General features: G+C 31.8%; 1 long non-coding RNA gene across 1 annotated transcript; it reads left to right on the top strand.

The window, feature by feature from the left end:
* Nucleotides 1-2,445: 2,445 nt before the first annotated feature.
* Nucleotides 2,446-24,478, top strand: LOC123664164. Its single transcript, XR_006744786.1, has 3 exons — nucleotides 2,446-2,457; nucleotides 13,428-13,431; nucleotides 24,409-24,478. It is a non-coding gene; the product is annotated as an uncharacterized LOC123664164 (long non-coding RNA).
* Nucleotides 24,479-25,107: the final 629 nt, after the last annotated feature.

Below are 25,107 nucleotides of genomic sequence, written 5' to 3'. Positions count from 1 at the left end.
AATCCCCGTAAAATCTATTGATCTTTAGTATTCGTATTGTAATATTGTAAAATATTTTTGAACAACTAATCACTTTTTCCTATTTTTGTTACAAAGAACACTATTATTAAGTTTTATTGAAAAAATTCCGTATTTCTTGATAAAAGGGTTCTTAAATTTAAATTTAGTATTGTAATTTATGTTTGGTATTTTATCTCATTCGCTAAGCATTTTGATGACTAAGCATTTTAATATTAAAAGTGATTCAAAATGAAATGATACTAATATATTTGTTTTCATAATAAAACATGTTATTAGAAATCAAATTCATTTAGATAAATTTTATTTCACGTAAAAACTTTCCTAGATTAGATATATTTTAAGCGTTTACACCAAGTTCATTTAACTTTCAGACTTTTCCCTTTATGTGTAGGTAAAAACCAAATGATACCCCTAAAATTTAGTTATACATTTTTTGTAAATTTAAATCTTAGTAAGTTTCAGAATAATAAAATACCATTTTTTTTTTCATTTTGCATATTTTTTAATTTTGGAACACAACAAAGTGAAAAAAATTAAATACTAATTACAAAAAAAAAAAAAATTGCAATTCCAACGTTAATCTTTTCCACTGAATTCGGTTTACACAAATGATTTCAAATTGCAATATTTTTTTCTAATTCATAGTTTTGCGAACAACACCCCTTTTTTGTACTTTCTAGCTTTTTTTCATTTAAGACACAATGGACAAGTGATTGCTTTATTTCATGCTTAAGCTGCTCTTTGTTTTATTCTAAACATGTTTAAGCGTGTCTATGTGCATGGTGTATATTGATTTTTATGACCAACGTTACGCTGTGTATGTAGTGTGATTCTTTTTATTAAATTATTTGTTTGTTTCTCTGCTTTTAATACAGAGAATTAATATTGTTATCTTGGTATACAGTTTATATATGTCTTTAAATTATATTTTATTTCACACATTTGTTATGTTAATAGTTTTATAATAAACACGCGTAGAGATAAATTTACACGTGTCTTGTGTCTAAATAAATGTATTTGTAATAAGTTATCTATACTATTGTAAAAAAAACACTTTGTTAGTAAAAAATAACTTCTGTATTACGAAACCAATTTTAACAATTCTATCAAAATTGTAAAGTTGCTTTGTCCAATGTTTATCCAGAAATAAGTGGGCTATATAACATCATACTAAGACTTCTGAGAAGACCCACGTTATCATTAAATTGAAATATTTTGAGATTAATAGATCTGTAGTATTATATAAGAAACAAAATTATATCTCCCTTTTAGCATGTTTTAAAAATAAATTATTTCTCATTGTTCCGTACGGACATGTTATAACAAGTCCACGTTTCAATAAACAAGTTATTTTCGTCTTGATTGACGAACGCCCTGACAGTGTTTATGAGTTATTTCTGTGTACAGTTGAACGTGACTTGTTCAAATATTCTTTTATATTTTAGTTTATTATTTCATCTATTTTTAAGTTTTTCTCATTTTGAAAAAAAAATCCTTTAAAAAAAGATACTAGGAGCTGTCTTTACTGTTATAAGTATGTTTTGCAATAATGAATAAAATGTATATTAAAAAAATCGTCTTACGAAATAAAATTAAATTAAGAAAATGGTAGGCGGTGGACAATGAAAAAATCTGATTGTGTTTAAAAATAATTAATTTATTTCACAATATCCGACAAATAGTGGGGTCGCAGATATAACACAAAAATGTTTACGTTTAAAAGATTACACGTGGCTCTTAGCTTTACGGATAATATTATAAAAATTATAGAGAATCGCTTAAAAGAAACATCACAAAAAATATTTTTAAATGCAATATTTACAAGACAAAATCATAAAACTACTTATTATAAAATGTCGTTTATACAAAATAATCATTTTATACATTTTTTGAAAAAGAATACCATCGAAAAACCTTTTTTAAGACAATTTTTGCTTGTCGAATTATTTACAAACTATAGTAAAGTATTATAAGGCATTTCCGAATACCAAGAGTGGCGTATATTTAACTAATATTTGGCGTCTAATCGAATTGAAGTGAAAATAATATATACTTATAATATAAAAAAAAAAAAAAACTAAATATGTATGACTATTCAAGAATATTTGGAACTAAAAAAATGAGATCCGTGGATGTAATTTTTAATAAAAACTTCAACTAAATGCTAAATAAATGAGAAAATAACTGACGGCCGTCCGCAATAATTTACGATTTTCTTAACTAACGATAGTTTTCTGACACGATTTTTATGTAGTTCATGTCAAGGGACTATTTCTAGTAAATAAAATCAATGATAGATTACTGAGACCGGCCGTGAAATAAATTATACTAGACGTAATTACGCTAATTAAAATTGATACAACAAAATAAAGAGATCAAATTGAAATGTAACTAAACATAAAACTTAACACAACTAAATGGCCAATAATAATATTCGTTACTATCAATTTTTGAAAATTTTTTTGTTGTAAATTGTGAACTAAAAATGCGTTACGAATTTTATATTACGAATCAGAATCAGGTATATATTGAACACATTTTTTTTCAAACTTGATTTAAATCCTTAATTAAATGCACCTTATTACTATATCGAATATTACATCATCCATATAAACAATAGTAGAGGCGTTTTGTCGAACTTCACTCAAATTTCGAATCAAGAAGCAAAGTCACCAAAGCGCGATAATGTGTTAAGAAATTTATGAATCGAATTAAAATTGAAATTTACAATTAATTTCATTTTTAATTCGATTCAAACCACCATTTACGATTTAAGTGCAGTTTGACACAACATCTCGAGAAAAATTATATAAAAAAAAGTTACAAAAAAATACAGATGGACTTAGAAATAAGTAACAACAGTCCAGATCTGCTTTGCAGTATCACCGTTAACAATACTTATCTAAAACAATCTTCTTTTTATCTGACCGTATTGAAGAGGGACGAGGCGAGAGACACTTTAAGGATGGCCACAACCATCACCAAATTCACGATGTAGGTCGAATTGCATCTTAAGTGGTAAGGTGGTACATAAGGCTCTCGGGGGCACTCACCTCGCCGATTCTCCTGGGCTTCTTGCCCAGGTTGTCGTGATACCAAGATGTGGCATAAAACCTCGTACAACTCGGCAAGGAGCCGGTTCAATCGTGAAAAGTTCTCCTCGGCCGCCTCTCTCTCGCTCGGCAAGTTGAACGCTATAGCCATCTTTGTCTATCACAACGTCTTTTTCTACGGAAGAAGCGTGGACAGATTGCGGTTTGTTTTGTATGCATAAATGCTCGCGCGCGTTTGGATTTCGTCTCCCTTCGTCTTTTTTATCTTTACGGAGAGCGAACTTCTCGTCTGTAAAACTTTTTTCCTTACTGGCTTTAGATAATTTCAACGTCCACTTTTTCTGAGTTGGGATCGGTTCAGATGAGACTACAGATAGTATTTTTATTTTCAGATTTAAATATAATAATTATTTTTTTTTCTTTACGAATAAGTTTCAAGTCCATATACAATCTCAAAAGCCTATTTCTAAGTTTTTCTCCTCAAATTACACTTTGACACTCAAAAATGGCACACTAAGTCAATAGAGTAAAAAAAGTTTTTTTTTAAATGGTTACAGTTCAATTTCTCTAAAAGATTGATTGGGTCTCGATGAGTTCACAAGTTCACAAAAAGTTTCAGTAAAACCACAGTCGCGAACATTGTCCGTGAATCACTCGCAATTTAGCGATAAACGACGCTCGGTCGATGACACAACCGCGCTAACTAACGCACTATGCATCGCTCTAGCTTTTCGATGTAAACAAGCTGACACTTCGAGTCCGCTACAAAAGAGGTCGGCTGACAACTATTGTACGTGCGGCCGGCGCGGAAGCGGATCGTGTAATAAGGGATAATACTTCGTGCACATCATTGCCTCGCTCGACTCATCGCGCGTGTGTGTGCGGTGCATAATGTAGGCACACGCTCACACAGGCGCACCCTATTTGATTATAAATAGTTGAACGCACGGTAGCACGTTCCCTTCGCACTCTACCACTACAATGAACTGCGACACCGTTATCGCTCACTCTTTCACTCTTACATTTTCCCAAATAGCGTGTCTCATTTCAAACTGGTTACATCATTGCGATAACGTCGAGGTGGATAGACGCTTTCTCGGTCTAGTGTTCGTATTATTTCACCCGTCGAAAGGGATGGACGGTGGGGTGTCGGTTTTTATTTCGTCGACTAGAAAGCGCGCCAAAGCGAATCGGCCAATGGGTGGCGAGTTTAGTATGGGGTGAGATGACGTAAGGATGGTGGGTTCGAGAGCACGGGGTTGTTAAACGAAAAGCGTTCACTCGGCTATGAGCTTGCGAGTGTGACTCTTGCTGCGATTTGCGTGACGCGATATTTTAACGGCTCTTTGTTCTCGTAAGCTGGTTTAATGCGAGTTTAGGATCGCAATGCGATACCGGGACAGGATTACGCGTGTGTTTTATTCGTAGTAATTCGGTAATGTTTGTAGTTTAGCTTTCGTGTATAAACGTTTTACGGTCGTGGTTTTGCCATCGTTCTGTGCGAAGGTGTTTCTGGGTTTATAGGCGTTTAGGGCCGAGTGGAAACCTTTGTTTAGACTGACTCAATACGGGTAATAAAAATGATAACTGCCGTTTTAGTAAACTTTACCATAAAAACCGTCGTGATTTCCTAACTGTGCCGATTTTTAAACTTTAGTGTCGGTCAAAGTGACGTAAAAGTATACTTTGTAACATAAAGTGAAATTTAATTACGATCAATAGTGAAATTAAGCAATTCTTATTTTTATTTATCGGCTAAAAACAAAATTAGTTTTATAATAATTTCTGCGTATAAATAATTCAATAGTTACGTTCGCATCGCATTTTTTTTATAGTCGAAATCAGGGTAATGAGAACTGTGTCAATTATGATGAAAAAAGTATGACGATTTTTTTTCAGCTTGCAGCGGCTCAATTGCTCAAATATGTTTTATGTTATTATACAAAAGAAAATCTTTACATGTTATACTTATCACTTATTGATTCTATATTAAGAAATAAAATTTTAACAAATATGATTTTATATTAGACCGTATACAATAATTACCAATTGAAAGTTTTTGTAGCCATGAACTGGTATTTAATAACAATTTAGAAAATTTAAAAGAACACACAAATATATTAGTTTACAGTTAGTAAATGACTAGCTATATATTTAAATCTTAATCAATTTATATACAAATTCACAAACAAATAAATTTAACTGCCTACTTTAATCACAGTAAATCGATTAATTTATACGAAACATTATACATATTTACAATTCACAACTTAAGAACTAAATATTTACAGATAGTTACGGTAAAGTGCACTAGCCCTTTTGTCACCAGTGAAGGCATAAGCCGAGGTGTTATCTCTTTTAAAAATTAGTTATTATTTTAATAATGAAACGATTCACTACGATATTATAATGTTGTAAGATATAGGCTTTAATCATAATCAAGAAAGTTTTTAAGAATAGAGAATAATATGCAAAAAAAAAATGAAATCTATAAAAATTTACCTTTGGTACCTTACCAAGCTACTAGAAGCTACTTGGAAGTACCTTGACCTTAGAGAAGGGTACAGCTAAATAATATGGCTCACAAGCAGTGGTGTGTTCCTGTGGTTAGTAAGGTGACCAGAGCTCCTGGATTAGGGTTTCTGGTGTTGTAGGCGTCTATAGCCTACGGTATTCGCTTACTACCAGGTGAGCCGTACGCTTGTTTGCCGTCTTAATTATATAAAAAAAATGTATTAAAATAATGTATTTAAAGTAAAATTATATTTCTATATTTTCATAGGCTTAAAAAGATCACATTGACATTTAACGAAAAATTAAACTGATAGTCGAGATACAACACGAATAAAACTGCGACAAAGTTTCAACAAAATCAAACACTTTGAAACCCTAACAAAAAATAAAATAAAAAATAAAATCATATACCTGATAGAATCGAATTCCGAAATTGAATTTAGAAATAATATTAGAAATTTTATTTAATATTTTTATATTCCATTTTATAATTTAACACTTCATATTTAAAATAAAAATTTTAATTAAATAATTATAATAATAATAATTTATGAATATAGTTGCATAAAAGATAGCATCATTTTATGTACAACGGTGCATCACAATTTATCGTGTTGATGTTTACGATCACGTAAACCCGTTCTGAAAGTGGGACGATGAGTAACGTACAAAGCAAACGAAACATTTAGGAAAAGTATACGCGATACCAACATCATAATTATTAATTAATGTGATAGTAAAAACGTTAATTAATTTAATATGTTTTATTTATGTTTATTGTATGCAAATTACCTAAGTATTGTATATTTTCATATACGACCTATTTCACATAAGACCTAATGAAAAGGTTTTTAAGAATGTTTTGTATAAATTAAATATTACCCATTATTATCAACAGAACTACGACTAAAATGCAAATTATTCTGCTAAGTTAAAATTATCTACACCATTAATGATAGGTATTAATACTACGTTGTAATTTATGTAGAAAATAAATATGATAGAAAAATTACTGTTGTCTTTGTTGAAAATTCTAGTCTTTATTTTAATTCTCAAAATATAATGGAAGTAGTTATTCATATTAAAAGTATACAATAAAATTAAATACGAAAAGTTTACGGAGTTGCCTAGTTGCAGTAACCTAGCTGGCCTATAATACATTTTATATTTCTATCTATATGACTGTATTTCTCGTCCTTTTTTTTCTTTTTTATTGTATCGTATTATTATAATGTATGTGTTCAGTTTCAGAACTTGTAAACTGGAAGGCCAATAAAAAATGTTTTCTTACTTTCTTTCTTATTAATGTTACTAAACAAAGTTGCTTATCCGTGTTATTTTGAGGATAAAACACGCTAACATATTACATAGTTTTCCTCGGTAGCTAGACTATCAAACACAAATAAAAATCGATTCTAACCAGTAGGTCCTGAATTTAGTGCGTTCAAACAAATAAAGTTTTCAGCTTCATAATATTAATACAGATACATCTTTAGCGTAATTCAAGGTTTCATATTTAAGGCTGATTACTCCGCAGGGTTGTAATTAATTAATTAATCTTTTCTTCTACCGTCTTTATTGTCTTCAAAATAAAAGCTATTTTTAAAATACAATCAGATAGAAACACCTATTATTATATTACTTAAATCAATAATAATTATACAAATGATTCTAAGTACATTTTTAGATAAATATAAATAACACTGCTTGCGAAAAATTAAAAATACAATTTAGAAATTACAAAAAAAAAAACTCTAGAGATAGAACAAATATATAAAAGAAATTACAATGAAATTATCATTATTTAATAAAATGAAGTACCTGTCAGAAAAAGTCCTTAAATGTTAACTATTTGAAATAGTTTAAATTGTTGCGTGAAAGCGTGACCGCTAGATGGCGCTAGTTACCCCATTAGAATATCTTACTAGGAACGTTTGTTTGAGAAGAGTTGGATGATTTATTTAATTACTAAACAGATGCATAAGACAATTTCCTTGTATATTTTAACTCACCTACACATTTATCCTGAAAATAGTTTTTACAGGTAATTTTGACTGTGGCAAACTTAATATTTAGATGTGTGAAAATAATAAAATATTCTCTCTCCGTTCTGCGCTCTATTGGAGACAATTAATCGAGTCGATTCAGCCTGTAACGTCCCACTGCTGGGCAAAGGCTTTTTCACCATGTAGGAGAATGTTCTGAGCTTAATTCAAATATGATAAATTAAATGGTTATTGAACTGAATTGGAAAATGTAGTATCAATCTTAAGCAAAAGCTCTAGTTTCAAGCACAGCGCTTGGACTTATTATATTCACAAACCAAATGTACCGTCTCAATGTAAACATACAAAAATTAAACACGAAATTTGATTTAAAAGCCTATTAAAACATCACATTTTCATATCGTCACTGCGCGAACGTAAATAAATTTACGATGATATCCATTATCATATAATATTCTTGTTCACTTTCACATTACAAAGCGAAACCGGAATAAATGCAAATTGCACGTAACGCGACGCTTCGTAATTAAAACTATGTGATAAAAGAAATTTGATATACTCGTTCATTTGTTATTATAACTTTTATTTTAAAAGTTAAATCAATTGTGTACTTTGGATTACATATTTTTATTTACTAGTGTTCGATCAGTGGTCGAAATTCGAACATAAATGTAATTAAAAAAAAAAAAAAAAACAATAAATAATGAAAATAAAGAACCATTTTTTAAATATTTCAATTTGACTACAGACTTTGACAATCAACAAAAGATAATATGCGTGTGTGTGTCAAATACATAGTAGTGTGTGTAATGTTTTCTTTAATGATTAAATTGTAAATCGTATTTATAATTAAAAAAAAATATATTTGTATTCTGCACTCCTTCTCTATAATATAAACTATAAGTGTACAAAATTCCATACTCCTCCATCCGCGCGATTTCCGTTAAAAGGGGTACAAAGTTTTTGCTTCACGTATTAATATATAGATTTAATGCTATGTGTTTTAATTTGATGTTCATATTTGTTAAGTCGAGCGAAGTTAAATAATTCAAACAAATGATATAACGCTCTTATGTTTCATAATTTTAAAATAAATTGAGTACGGGAGTGACCTAATGCATTATAGCGTAGCGTTTTTACTCCAAATAGTCGCGGGTTAGGTCAAGATAAACATGAATTTAGACGTAATTAAATAGGCTAAGAATATTTAAGGAGATTTCTTCTGATCTGGTTGTTTGTTTTTTTTTTTTTTGGAACCCGTCATACATTATCCAAGTTGAGGTAATGAATGCACGTCATTTTAATAAATAATACATAAGAATATTTATTACAATAGTTTACATTTTACAGAAGATGTGAAATTAGTGTTTGCTATTTTGCCACTCACTCTATCAGTCTACGGCTCGACATAGGCTTCACAAAATTCGCGGCAAATTTCACAGTTGTGCACTTTGTAAATCAATGAAGACTTTTTTCCTTTTATAACCTTTTATATATTTTTTCTTTTGATTCTTTTTACAGTGGACCTTATCAAAAATCAGTGAAGAATCTAATTCTATAATATATAATACAGACATGATTAAGTTTTAATACAATTAAGAATTGCATTGTCTGTAGGTACGTTTAGATCTTTACATTTTTTCTTAAGTAAATACAAGTGATTCCAGAGGAAGGTTTATATGTATAATACATGCATAATATAGGAGAGGAACACCGATAGTTTTTGCAACCGTGCGAAGCCGGGGCGGGTCGCTAGTTTATTTATAATTTCATTGATGTTGTAAATTTTCCGATATCATCACTGTATGAAAGTCATGACACGCAGTTTCATGTTTATAGGAGGAAAAACGAAAAGCTTTTATAATCATAAATTCGTCGAATCGCCGATTTTCCGCGCGACCACTCGGATTAATAGTTTGAGTGCGTTTTAACGTTGTAGCAGCGTTTTTATTATCATATTAATATGGATTTTGGTAATTTTGTATAGCTACTGACATAGTATGCTTACTCCTCGCGGGTTTGCTTCTTGTGCATCCGAGGGTATGGCTGATGATTTATATTATTAACATAACGCTTCAGCCTGTAATATACCACTGCTGGGCATAGGCCTCTTTCCCCATGTAGGAAAAGGATCACAGCTTAATCCAGCACGCTGCTCCGATGCGGGCTGGCGAATATTCCCTAATATGAGTAACGATTGCTATCAGGTGTATAATATAATCATAATATATAATATAATCACGACAATAGCTGGAACCGCCAGCTTAACGTGCTCTCTGAGGCACGGTGGGGACAAGGACATACAAGACCGGAAATAAATATTTGTATAAGCACCAAGGTCCATTTCGAGCGGGTAATCTGCGACCGTCGGTATTTGGCGCCGCTGACACGGCACACGCATCATAACACCACAACCAGAGTGGTCGTCGATTATTATCGTAAACAGACGATAAATTGTAACTTTAAGCTTTGATAGTATAATCACCCGTAGTGGAGTCTACTCTGGTGAATTAAACAGACGTCGCGGGCCAACAGAAGAGGTTTTTCTCCAGCAGTGGAACAGATAGGGTTTTTCAGCTAAGTTCATTTCAGTAACAGCTGTGTTATTTCCAATTAAGTTGTTGTTATCAGGATTATTTTATACTTACGAGGGTAGTAAACAAAACTTCAGACCACCTGAAGGTAAGCAGAGCTCTGACTACTTACCTAAAAACCTCCCTAGTCAGGATGCTTGAAATATTTGAGCAAGACATTTCCATCTCACGAAAAACTATCTTAATAAAAAGGAAAATCTTTATGTACATCAGACATAATTATGTACGTCCCTTTTGTCCTGTGTAACTTTCCACTGCGCGTCTACTAAACTCCCAGGATGGATGATAACACTATATGTATTCTGGAATTCTCTTTATCCACACAATTTACAATTCTAAAATAATAAACAAAAATCATCCACCAATACATTCTTATAATTCTTTACATTCATAAAATGAATAGAATGCATAAGTCATACAAAATATAACACAAATATAAAAGTTTAATGAAAAACCGTTCATTTCACCGTCAATATCGAAAGCTTTCGAATTATTACTCCCAGTTTAACATATTGTTCGGTCCTCAGCTGTTTTTAATAGTTTTTAAGCCAGCTCAGACCGGTGACGGGTAGAGAATTTGCATTTTTTTCATACTCCGCATACAGATATTTACATCGACGATTGGATTTTTTTTAATATCGTAAATTAAATTACATATATATTGTGTATGTCGTCTGAATATAGTGTATGTTAAACGGTAACAGGCCTTATAGGTTATATTAAGAACATTATTATATCTTAAAGTAAAAATCTTCTTCAATTATAATTTCTAAATCTTCTTCTTGAAATTTAATTAATAAGTTAATAAATAAATAAATTTCTATTATAATTAACAACCGCTTTGGTGTAGTGGTGTGAGTAGTCGCCGAAATATGCCAACGGCTTCGGGGTTCGATTACCGCACGGGATGGATATGTGTATTGGTACAAATATTTATTTCTGGTTTAGATGTTTGACTTTGTTGGGTCATCCCACCGTGCCCCGGAGGGCAGGTTAAGCTGTCAGTCCCAGTTGTTATCATAAATAACTGATAGCAATCGTTACTCATAGAAGGGAACATACCCGCCAACCTTCAGTGGAGCCACGTGGTGAATTAAGCTCCAATATTTCTACTACATGGAGAAGGAGGCACATGCCTAGTAGTGGGATGTTATAGGAAGTCTTTTGCGATTTTAACATGTTCCAATATGAACAAATGTAATAAGGCTTTTTATAGCGTTTAATGATATAAATATATTGAGTAATTTTAGAGTTTATACAAACAAATAATACACTTTACCAACGTGTGTCTCAATCTAAGATCTAAATGAATTCAGTGATAATCTAATTTAAAAAAATGTCCACAAGTAGCGCACGCGGACGAGTTAATAAATTGCAATCTGCTGCCAGATTAGCGACCAACCTGAAGTTCATTGTACGGTCTGCGGCGTGGATCTTACAGAGTGGATATTACACCCGATTAAGATAACAAGTATAAAATAAAGCAGCGTTCAATCCGCCTTTTACAAATACTTTTAGAGCCTTCACTGGTTATGGATAAGGCTTTTTGATGGATTACGGTATCCAGCAGATAGAGGTTTTTGATAAATATTTTTCCATTGAGTTCTACTAGATTTATGAAATATTTTAATTCACAATTGAATCAATCTAAACGTTGCAACTTATTGATTAAACTTAAACAGGTCCCAATGGCATATTCTACCTCCTGTTGTTAAAGGCTATTCGTAACTTATGTGTTGGAAAACTTTATCCACAGCTGATGAATCAGATGTGTTATTAGTAAGTTCCTCGCTACCTTTGATACTGCGATTTTTCATAGGCACTGTATTGAGCTATAAGAGCTTTTAAATTTGTTAATTGTGTGAATATTTAGATATTAATTTTAGTATACTTTTTCGAGTGGAATTTAATTTTTTTACCATTAAAATATCTCTAACTATTATTATATTTTCAGAACTACAATGTCGTAAAAAAATAGTGTTTTATTGTGGTTGTATCTGCTCTATAAAATCGTCATAATCCACTACATGTCAGACTTATGAAGTGAGATTGCCTCGTCCATACTGCACCTGTGATTTCAAATTCATATTATTTAAAGCTTTTATAGCGCACTTTCATTAAATTCACAGTGAGTGACTTCGGTAGTGAAAACTATGGGAAAAATGAAAGTTTGAACACCATGTGTAGTAAGCGTATGAACACTATGGGTTTCATTTATGGTAATTGTATGTTTATGTAAGAAATATGCGGGGACTTTTAATTGTACATGAAATACTTTTTACCATTCGAAAATTCTTCATAACTACCAAAAAGTTCGATATTTGTAATGTATCTACTTTGAGTATTTACTTTGTGTCTGTATATCGCTGTCTTGTTGTTAGTCTACGCCAATACAATAGAATCTGTAGGTAACTTTAGATGTCCCTTCTTAGATCGTGCTGCAAGATGGTAAAGGCACACACCACTCGGCTTACAAATCTGCCGATTACGTCGTCACTGTCATCAGTGCAGTAGACACAGGTGTTGGTGTATCTTGTCACCGCTACTACCGCATGAGGCACACTGTCGTGGATTTGGAGCCTCTCGGCCTTTGTCTGGATGATGATTACCTCGCTGTAGGTTTGCCCTTGTGCTTCAAGGATGGTCATGATGCGCGATCTGTTACCGGTTCCGTATACCAGTTCTGTTAGGATTTTTTTTCTCTGATGTAATATTTAGAAATACTAGATTCAAAAAATGTACTTAAAAAAACTTACATGTTTTATCATGCTACAAGTAGCCATTCGTAAGTTTTACTAAGCAATGTTTACTGATAGCACTTCTACCCTCAAGGGTTGAAAAAAGGTTAATAGTAAATCTTCCCTTTTAAGACTACAGCTGAGTGCTATAAAAAATAAGTAAACAAAAGTTTTTTCGACACACAAGCTCGGACAGGTCGGACGAAAGATAAATATAGGGTAAGTGCTGTGTTGTCGACCCTATTGGTGGAATTGATAGATTTTTTTATTTTTATTTTCACCTTGTTTATAAGCAGTCACAGCACTGACACGCTGGTGGTCGCGGGTTTGATCCTTGCTTACGACAGACATTTTATATATATATATATCGTGGTCTGGGTGTTTGTGCTTGTGTATTGTGTGTGTTTCCGGACCCCCGACACAGGAAAAAATCCTACTGGGGTCGTTGAGTATGGGGCGTTTGTTATTATTAATAATTAATAGTTTTTAATTATTCAGCAGATAGGTATTTACTAGCAGTTTTGAATTTATAAATAAAACCTTTATTTTATAATTAAATATTTAATTGAGGCTTTCGTGTTTATCTTTGTTAATAAAGGAAACAAAATATTAAGATTAACTTGTCGGGAATCCTACGTATTATGTAATAAAAAAATCTAGACTTGTCATTCGAACTTTGAATATTTTAGAAACGGCGTACTACCAATTTGACGTTTATATATTTTCGTACGTGACTGTCACCACTGTAACGGTTCTTTCTTACCATCTGAAAAACCTACACAAACGACAAAAAGCAAAATCTTAAAAAGTTTTCATTCGCAACAAGATTAAAAGAACCCGTAGGTTCTAATACTATTAAGTTTATGTATGTACACATATAACTCTAGTTTCTGCCCGCGACTTTGTCCGCGTGGAATAATTACTTTCGGCTAAAAAGTCCTCGATTTTGAAACATTCTTCATTGGTGCTCCGCTTATATTGATATTAGTGTGATGAAACATAGCCTATAGCCTTCCTCGATAGATAGACTTATCTAACACTGAAATAATTTTTCAAATCAGACCAGTGATTCATGAGATTATCGTGTTCAAGCAAGCAAACAAACAAACAGACTCTTCAGCTTTACAATATTAGTATAGATTATACAAATGGACAAAATAATATAAAATTACATATGCAACCAACATATCGTCGTTTACCCTAACAGAAATTTCTACGTCGCAATAGTGTAACAAAAAACCGACATGTGCCGAGGATCGGACAGATACATTGTAAAAAATATGAGTAAATTTGTAAAGCCATTAAAAGATAAGCATAGAACCATTAGCGTTAGATAATTTTGCTATTATTAAAAAATATATATACACGGATTTCCTTGTTTTGAGGTAAATGAAAGTATTAGATACGTTTGTGTACAATGTTGTGTTGTTGTATTAGTTGAATTATTTTGTTGTTTTATTGTATTTAATAGTAAAGGTTCTAAGCTATTTCCTCTCTTCGTCTAGTTGTGTTATGTCATCAATATAAAATCTATTGATATCCGTAGAGTAGTCCGGGGTGGTGATCCGTACAGTACTTAAGAGATGATTAATTATTAGTCCTATTACTGACACGATCGTCTTTGCGCTTTTTAAAGGTAGAATAATGTTATTTTTCTCAATTTAATTCTAAACGTGATAACGATCATTACCCATAGTAAGTAATATATCCGCATTGCATTGGAGCAGCGTGGTGGATTAAGCTCTGATTCTTCTCCCACATGAGGAAAGAGGCCTATACCCAGCAGTGGAATATTACAGGCTGAAGCGTAATTCTAAATCTGACATAAAGTACTAAATAATAATTGTGTTTGCAGGCACACGAAAAAAAAACCGACTTCAACTATATCGACAAGTAATACAACGTAGGTAGACGAAAAAATAGTCAAGTAATACGCATTATCAAAGATTACTTCAAAAGTTGTAATCAGATCTCGATGAAATTTATATATGACCACATGATAAACATCGGCTTTCGATTAAATTAAAAATAATCAAAATCGGTACATCCAGTAAAAAGTTGTGCGGATTTTCGAGAGTTAGTTCGATTTCTTTGGGATCCCATCATCAAATCCTGGTTTCCTTATCATGGTACCACACCAGGGATATCTCCTTTCTAATAATTTTTTTTATTAAAATCGGTTCATAAACGACGAAGTTATCCCCGAACATACATTATATATAGACGGTCGGATTGAGTAACCTCCTCCTTTTTTGAAATCGGTTAAAAATATGATGTTATGGGTATCAAGAAGTACGAATTGATTTTGTATCGATACATTTACAGTTACTTTAGCGCTAAGATCGTAAAATCTTAACCGGTTAAAACAAGTTATTAAACAAAGGATTCTTGAAGTTTAAGACTAAATCTAGGTTGATTGAACAGCTCCCTCGATCTAGGTCTTATTTTGTTTATATTTACGTTCTAGTGTTATAAACATTTACTATAAATGAATAGTCATTTGTTTATTTACGCCTGGTTAAAATGTTTAGCTGAAAACGGCATTGCACAAACCACACATTTAGCTAATTCCATCAAAGGTTTGTATGGTACATATAGTTTGTTGTGATATAGGAATTTTGTGTTTATGTTGTTTCTGAATCCCGTGTAGGTCATACAATTGTTTGCCTTGGTTGTGTGTGTGTGTTGACTGAAACTACGTCACAGGTTTTCATTTTATTAAGGATCAAATTCACGATATATTAATTAAATCTTTTAAATTCTTTAACTTAGCGAAAATTAGATTATCGGATTTATTTTGTGTTTTTATTACTTGAAAAAAAAATGTGTTACTGTCAAATGTTACATAAACTTTTGAATCCCAAATGTCAAAACCAATTATATCAGACATGTATGACACTTCGAAATGTTTGTTATCTGTCAATAATATTTACGACAGATTTTTTTTTAAATTTTAAACTATAAACACAAAAAACAGTTTCAGAATAATAATATTCGAAAAATAAAGACAAATCGCTAAGTCGTTAAAGATGTTGATCGGGTCACCCTTTTGCACAACAGGTAGTTTTACTGGTTTTACATTTAAGGGAAAATAGAACTAACACTAAAGTTTTAAGGTCAATTTTTCTTTGTGTAATGTTCGTTCTAATTTTTTTTTCTAACTTTAGCAGGTTCTTGCAAAAAAATCCTTTGTACTGCACACGTGTTCTGGCTTAAAACCTCTTTTGTGAGTGTTCACGTATTTACGCACGTAGAGTCGATATATTGTAATTTTTTTTCCGTTCGTTTGAAAAAAAAGTTCGAATTTTTCTTTTTGTTTTTTGAATTGAAGTTCTTAGTTTTGTTCGAACATTTTTTTCAATGTCCAGCGCTTACACGTGAAACGTAATTAACAGATGCGGTTTGGGTATCGAGACATGCTTTTATATACCTTCTTTGGACGGTCCTATTTTTTGTTTACAGTATTATACTCGTAGTGGCAAAAAATATAATATCTGCCTAGAAACGGTAACGTCCTCTATTATTGGTAGGACTTATTATACTGATGGTAAGCCGTTACGGTACCAATGGACGCTGGCAACACCAGAAGCGTCAAAAAACACTTTTCCGACACACAACATTACTTGGGAGCAAATTGAAATGACGGTTATCTCCTGTTAGGCTGAGGTAATAAAGACAAATTGTTCTAGATTTTAACTAAATCATAATTATTTAAAACGTGTTTGTATGAGGATTAATGACACTATAGAAGATTTGTTATGACTAGATCTATTTTTTTATCAATGGTTGTTAATTATCTTTATATCAAATTACTTGATTAAATCTCTTTTTTATATTCTAAGCAAGAAAGTTTGCGTATGGATGGATGACGCATACAAAAACTGCTAAACCGTTCTTGTTCTACATTTAAGATCGAAAGTGATAAACCATTTTTGGGCTCTACATCTGAAATTTTTTGTTAATACACGGTTATATAAATACTTTGTATATCTATACAAATAAATACAATTGGAGTGTGTGTTTGTAATGTTTAAATAACCGCTTTTAACTAAATTAATATGTAGGTATGTATGTATACACGGTACATATACCAAAATATCACTTCTTATAATTTTTGTCTGTCTGTCTGTCTGTTTGTTCTGGCTAATCTTTGAAACGGCTAGACCGATTTTGACGAAACTTTCATTACCAGATAGCTGATGTAATAACGAGTAACTTAGGCTATTTTTATTTCACATTTTTTTTTAAATTTTATAACTACGAACTGAACAATAGTTATTTTGTTAAAGTCCACGCGGACGAAGTCGCAGGTACATCTAGCGATAAAAATATTAGTTTATCTATACTATTATTATCTAAGGAAAATTATTTTACCAGAATGCTACGTTATCACTAAAATGTGAATGTAAGTTTATTTGTTACGCTTTCACGCAAAAACTCCTAAACCGATCATCACGAAACTTTGTACACATATTTTTGGAGGTATTAGAAGTGACATGGGATACTTTTTATTAGTAAAAAAATCAATGTGAGCGAAGCTACTGGTAAAATCTAGTAGGTTATTTTTTAACGGGGAAAACAGGCATCTTGTAGTACAAACGGGGAAAGTCACGAGCAGAAAGCTAGTCTAGAATATTTTTGATGGCAAAAAGTTGATTCAAGAGGGTAAGTTTTTATCAATTATGAAAACCTAATGAATGTACGGGCGATAACATTTTTACCAAATGTGTTATTTAAGCGTATCGGTCGCAACACGCAAGAGATCGATTAGTGTATCATGTACTGGCTTCTCCTGCGGTTTCGTCTACGTATATATAATACACATACATTTAAACATTTTTACAGCTAAATAATACTGTTTTCAAGCAGTATTGTGTTCCTGTTGGTGAGTAAGGTGACCAGAGCTCCTGGGGGATTGGGGATTGAGTCGGCAACGCGCTTACGATGCCTCTGGTGTTGCTGGCGTCTATAGGCTACGGTAATCTCTTACCATCAGGTGAGCCGTACGCTTGTTTGCCGACCGAGTGATATAAAAAAAATAACTAATATTGCAATCATTAATAATTTTTAAGAATCTTTTTTGTTTGTCTGATCTAACATTTGTCAGTGGCTTTCTGCTTTAGGGTTGTGAGCCTGGTTCCCACAAAGATTTATATCTTTGTGTTCCCACACTAAATGTTTATATGTGGCATTTATGCATGGATTCTAAATATTAAAAAGTTAGATAACTGAGGTAAGGCACAGCAGCAAGGAGACAGCAGGAAATTTTCTACTCAAAATATGGAGCAACCCGAATGGGGAAGTGTCTCGACCTTACAGAAGATCACAGCTAAATAATACTGCTTTCAAACAGTGCTGTGTTCCCATTGGTGAGTAAGATGACCGATACTCCTGGGGGGAATTGGGGATAGGGTCAGCAACGTGCTTGCGATGCTTCTGGTCTTGTAGACGTCTATAAGCTACGGTAATCACTTACCACCAAGTGAGCCGTATGCTTGTTTTCAACCTAGTTATATATTTATTTCAGTTTCTAGTTTTTATTTATTTTTATATCAAAATCCCAATTTGGATTAACTTTTAAAATAATAAATATTATTCCCGACTTATTTTATAACTAAATATAATAAAGATGATACTCAAAGTTTGATTTTGCAAAACAAAGGGAAAGGAGGAGAGCCGACCTTTAATCAGATTCACTGAGTTGTGATAACGGTTTATCGAATACGATATGATACTCGTATTTTCGGGTTAATTTGAATTAATTCTGTAGCGAAGTTTGTCAAACTCTGCCTGTTTGATCAAACGCAATTTTGATATTTTGCGGCGTAAGTGTACCTAGGTACTAAGTAAGGCGTAAGTATCAAGCCTTGGTACTAGCCTAGTAGCCTATGAGTTGGATTAAAATGTAGTTGGATGGCATGTTTTTAAACATAGTTCTTTTTTTTGTATCACGAGGTGGCCACGTAAGGGATTGATACCATGCGAATACCGCAGGCTATGATTGCAACACCAGGAGTATTGCAAGTGGATTGCTGACTCTACTTCAGCTGTCAACACAGGGTATCCTCAGGAGCTCTGGCCACCATTACCTTTTTACCAGGGGAAGTCAACATTACTTAAAAGAAGTATTCGTATAGTTTAAATATTTAAATATATATTTCTTAAACTAAAGGTAGATTTCATTCTCTCATCAATAAAAAAATAAAAAGTCAAAAAATATAACAACGAAAGAGTTTACTGTCAAAACACTTGATTACGGCTTTAATTGCCAAAGTCATAATTTCAAAATATCACCACGTTGAATGCAAATAGTTCAAACAATGGACTAAATATGTAATAATAGTATAACTCATGGTGAACCAATATAAATGATTGATAATCAAACAAAAGGTAAAAGTAATTTACGTTTTTAAATTGATTTCAAATCATTAACTCTGTGTTTACTTTAAGGGAACTTTTCGGTCTAGATTAAAATCTGATTGACGTACTAATGTTTTCCTAAAAAAAGGCAACTATGATAAGATAAATGATAACAGGAAATTAATAACGTGAAAAAAGTTAGTTTAGAGATATATTTACTATAAAACTATTAAAATTAATTTAATATTATTTTGTGTACTGTATAAATATTAATATAGAAACAGAACGTATTAAATTACCATATTATAATATAATATATTATATAACTATATTATTGCAAAAAGGATTTCTTTGAACCAACTTTTGGATTGACGGATTGAGAAAATGGTTTATTGTATGTCAAGGCTTGCAAGCTTAATAGAAAAACATATGTATATAGGAAATATATAAATACATATATAAATGTGTACATACATATGTAAACTGAAAAAAAATTGTTTAAATTAGTTATATAGTAAAAATGTGCTATGTAATATATAATTAAGAGCTTAATGTTATTTATTAGATTAACTTATTGCAGTCACACCAACCACGTGCCAGCCCTGCACCTATTTTTGTAGGCAATTTTTTTCAACAACATCTGTCAACAATCTTTACCTGTAATTTATAGTTGAATGTGTTCTTCCCATTTTTCTTCGTTGTTAGTTCAGGGGCTTTAGACCTCTTTTGTTATCTGCAAAAGGTATTGCTTTTATTATGAAAAAAAAAAAATACAAACTGGAAACGGAAAAGAAAAATTCTTAAATTGCCAGTTTTGATGCGATGTCTCCTAGCACTTTAACATATTAATAGCATTAATATGCATCTATACTTAAAAGGAAATTAAACATTTTTTTTTCAAAAAGTAGGAGGTACTTATATCGACTGTTTTTTTTTATGTCACTAGGTCGGCAAACAAGCGTACGGCTCACCTGATGGTAAGCGATTACCGTAGCTTATAGACGCCTGCAACACCAGAAGCATCGCAAGCGCGTTGTCGACCCAATTCTCAATCCCCCCAGAAGCTCTGGTCACCTTACTCACCAACAGGAACACAATACTGCTTGAAAACAGTATTATTTTGCTGTGATCTTCTGTAAGGTCGAGGTACTACCCCAGTCGGGCTGCTCCATATTTTGAGCAGGAAATTCCTGCTGTGCCCTACCTCAATTTTATATGTTATTGTACACATACATAATTTTTACGGCGTGTACCGATTTTGCTGGTCCTATTTTTATTCTAAGGCTAGTGCTTGTCATGTGGTCCCAAACTATCATCGAGATCTGACGATATTGAGTTATTCCCAATAATCTGTATTGTTAACATTTTTTAATATCATATCAAAAAAACCGACCGGTCCGACACGGTGAGTCGGAGGTGCGGGTTGGTTACTCGCCGGAAAAATGATTATAATTTCCTCATGTGTGGATATCACACAAAACTAAATAACAACAATAACAAATTAATCTGTATTGTTTATTTATTTATTTACTTATAATATTGTTGTTTAATTGTCAATGTAATTTGAAGTCCTTTATTTTTATTTGAGAACAAAATTAATTCTTCAATACAATTGAAGCTTTAAAATTTCTACTACATTAGTAAATCAACGAATCTAAAACATCTAATTTGTTTGTCGACAAGTAAACTAATTACGACTGATATTATTGTTATATTTTATCTAATAACTTAAATTGTAATGACTGGTAATTGTTATCCCGTAATGATTTCTGATAAGCGTTGCTTTGTCAGTAAAATATATTTATTATGTAATACTAACATTTTTAATGTTTTTAACCGACTTCAAAAAAGGAGGAGGTTACTCAATTCGACCATACATATAATTTTTTTTAAATGTATGTCGATTATGATAATTCTTTTTTTTTTTAGAACCAGTGGTACCATGATAAGGAAAGCAGGATCTGATGATTGAATCTCAGAGAAATCGAGGGGAACCCTCGAAAATCGTAGTGACGACTATTGCGTTTGTTAATTATTTTCGTCTACTTACGTGGTATTACTTGTCGATGTAATTGAAGTCGTTTATTTTTCGTTTGCGAGCAAACACAATTATTTTTACTTTTTACGACATTGTACACTTTTGTGTATGAAGATCTCAGCTAAATAATACTGCTTTCAAGCAATGTTGTGTTTCTATTGTGTGCAAGGTAGCCAGACCTCCTGGGGGGATTGGGTTGGAGCTCCTGGTGGTAGAGTTGGCAACGTGTTTCCGATGCTACTGGTGTTCTATGTATTTTCGGATCCTTAAAATACTATTATGGGAGTTGTTGATTTGTGAACTTTTTATGTATGTAAATCGACTGTCCCTACGTACAGTATCGAAACTGAAAATGTTCTATTTTTTTATTGCATGAAAAAACTACTTTTTATGTATATTTTCAAAGAAAAAAAGAGAAAATGCTATAAAATACACATAAAATCACATTTTACATGAGTTTATACTCATTATCGATACTTAACAAATCATTCAGCGTAAAAAATGTAAAGTGCCTTTTTTCAATTTCGATATTATACGTAGGGACGAAATATTTGTTACCTATTTTATATTTTAATATATTTCATTAACTTTTTTATATTACTATTTTTTATTTCAATATATTTTCATCAACTGCGTTTTGCAATTTCCTTACAAATTTCTTATCTGCACGTTTCATTTAATTTCATTTTAAGGATGAAATTTCTGAATACATCACAAAAGTTATGTGCTTAAAGATTGGAAATATAATTGTAAATATTGAAAGTTATTTCAAAATGAAGTTCGATGACAAATGTGTGAGTCGAGTAAATACAAAAGTTCTGTACCATGTGTTAAAAAATTATTCTTTATTTGAAACATTTATTATTATAAACCTTCACAGGCAACAATGAAGTAAGGGTCGAAAAAGTTTCAACCGTTCTCGACAAGTTTGGTCAAGAACGGTCAAGAAATCTTTAATTTTTTTTATATATTTACCCACGCCTTTGTTGATTTTTTTTAAATAATGCTTTGTTTCATCTACTTCGACTAGTTCTTTAGTAACAGTAACCGTCAGCTGATTGTAAAATATGATTGTTTATACGTGTGCGTATTATTTGAGTGTATATTTATTACGAGAATGAGTGTTTAGGAAACTATATTAGTAGGGTTATATAAAACACAAGTACTAAGATGTCTTAGAAACAAACAACTGTGGGCGTTTGTTAAATGTTTTTATTTATTGATCTAAATCAAGTTTCATTATGGTGGAGTAGCCAATTGAATGTTACTTGTACGGACTCAACGTGGGTATAATATCCAATATATTACTAGCTGTGCCCGCGACTTCGTTCGCGTGGAATTGAGCAAAAAAGTTATTTTTCAGTTCGCAGAGTTATAAAATAAATAACTTTCTAAAATAAAAGTAGCTTAAGTTACTCCTTCCTATATCAGCTATCTGCCAGTAAAATTCCCGTTAAAATTGGTTCAGCTGTTTCAGATATTAGCCGGAACAAAAAGACAGACAGACAGACGGACAAAAATTGTAAAAAATGTTATTATGGTATATGGACCGTGTATACATCAATATGCATTTAGTAAAAAGCGATTATTTTAATATCACAAATACTCCAATTTTATTTATTTCTATAGATGTGTAGATAATTAGCTAACTATTAAATTAGCTACTGTAATCGCTATCTATATGGTAAATCCAGCAGTTGCCAACACAAGTTGTGCTTTTCCTGATCGCTCACACTTCCTTGCACTGCAAATTATTCCTTCAAGCCAATAAAATAATTACAACCTTATAATTTGTCTTCCCATTGTAAATTATACAAATACTGTGAGTATTTGTATATGCCATATTTTATTTACGTCATAATTTTAAGGTTTTATTAAGGTGAAGTGTCCACAAAATCTGTTTCAGGAGCTACTACAATACTTACAGCTTACAGTTACTGGATAAAAACCTAACACTGGATATAACTTAAGTAATAGAAGGCTTGGAACTTGTTCCATCACGCTTTGCAGATAAGGTAATCACACTTTGTTATTTTTAACTAAATGTAATAAACGTTTAGTTTTTAATGTAGGTACAGAAACATTTTCAACGACTTGTGTTCTTTTTGTTAGATCACTGAATTTTAAAATAAGATGCATAGCAACAAAATAAGGAATAACAAGTCCCTATATTCAATGCATCAGCGATTAGTTCCAGAATCACGACCTGTTTTGTTTGCTCAGCTGGTCCGTGGATTACTTTTTTGTTGATTTTTTTTTATTTTCTTTCCCAGTGGGATTTTTGACACCAACTTTTTACTAACCTCTATTGAATAAACTATTTTAACCCTTAATATATGTTAAAAGAGGTTGTATTGGATTGAATGTTGTGTGTTGTAACACAATTAATGGGCTATGTGAAAGATTTTAGATACCCTTTAAAGTGCTTTAAATTTTGTAATAACTATGAGGATAACAATAGAAACACAAAATAAATTTTACTAATTCGTGATTTAGTTTCTATACCCTTATTATATAAAAAAATAAAAGTCGATATTTTAGTTTTTAGATATATCGAAGTTAGTAAGATTAAATTCGTTACATAAAAAACTTTTTTGAACTCATTATTTTATTACGTCTACTACCTATGAACAATAATCTTACTCGTCAAATCATAAGTATACTTGTTTCACACATTGAGGTGTTATATATAAAAATGATTGTTTGTCTGTATGTCCTTTATAGAATCGTAAACTATGCATTTGATCAATATTCAGCAAAGTGTTGTGCATGAGCCATGAGTTGGTACGACCAAAAAAAAGCGCAGCAACGCGCGCGGAGTACAGCTAGTTAATTATAAATTTAAAATGCTTTATGGTACTTATTAAAATGGAAGAAATGTATGCATATTTGCGCAGTGAGAGGTGGCAAATGAGGTTTTATTTCTTACTTATATTAGGTTATTTTTATACAAAACACTACAAGTAAAAGAGGAGCAAATAAGTGTATGATCTGCCTGACGTTAAACGGGCACGTATGGCATGCAATAAAAGGAGCAAACCTATTGCTGACCTTACCTAACCAAGAACTCTGATCTAATTTAAGGTTGCATATAACACTGGGTATATACCTAAGTTTGTAGTGTACTCAATGTTAAGATATAAATTTTAATTTTTTTGTTTAATTTTTTTTTGCTGTCTTAACTTTCTTTTATTATTTTCGAGTTTTTTTAACCGACTTCCAAAAAAGGAGGAGGTTCTCAATTCGACTGTATTTTTTTTTTTTTTTTTTTATGTATGTTACATCAGAACTTTTGCCCGTGTGGACCGATTTCGACAAATTTTGTTTTAATCGAAAGGTGGTGTGTGCCAATTGGTCCCATTTAAATTTATTTGAGATCTAACAACTACTTTTCGAGTTATATCTAATAATGCGTTTTTACTTGACGCTTTTTTCGTCGACCTACGTTGTATTATACCGCATAACTTTCTACTGGATGTACCGATTTTGATAATTCTTTTTTTGTTGGAAAGGAGATATCCCTAGTTTAGTACCATGATAAGGAAACCAGGATCTGATGATGAGATCCCAGAGAAATCGAGGGAAACTTGAAAATTTTGATAATTTTTAATTTAATCGAAAGCTGATGTTTGTCATGTGGTCACATATAAATTTTATTGAGATCTGATCACTACTTTTTGAGTAAACTTTAATAACGCGTAGTTGCTTGACTATTTTTTCGTCGATCTACGTTGTATTACTGGTCGATGTAATTGAAGTCGGTTTTTTTTTCGTTTGCGAGCA

Source organism: Melitaea cinxia, chromosome 21 (genome assembly GCF_905220565.1).
Source record: "Melitaea cinxia chromosome 21, ilMelCinx1.1, whole genome shotgun sequence".
NCBI classification, from domain to species: Eukaryota; Metazoa; Arthropoda; class Insecta; order Lepidoptera; family Nymphalidae; genus Melitaea; species Melitaea cinxia.
This window is presented reverse-complemented; position numbering and strand designations above follow the sequence as displayed.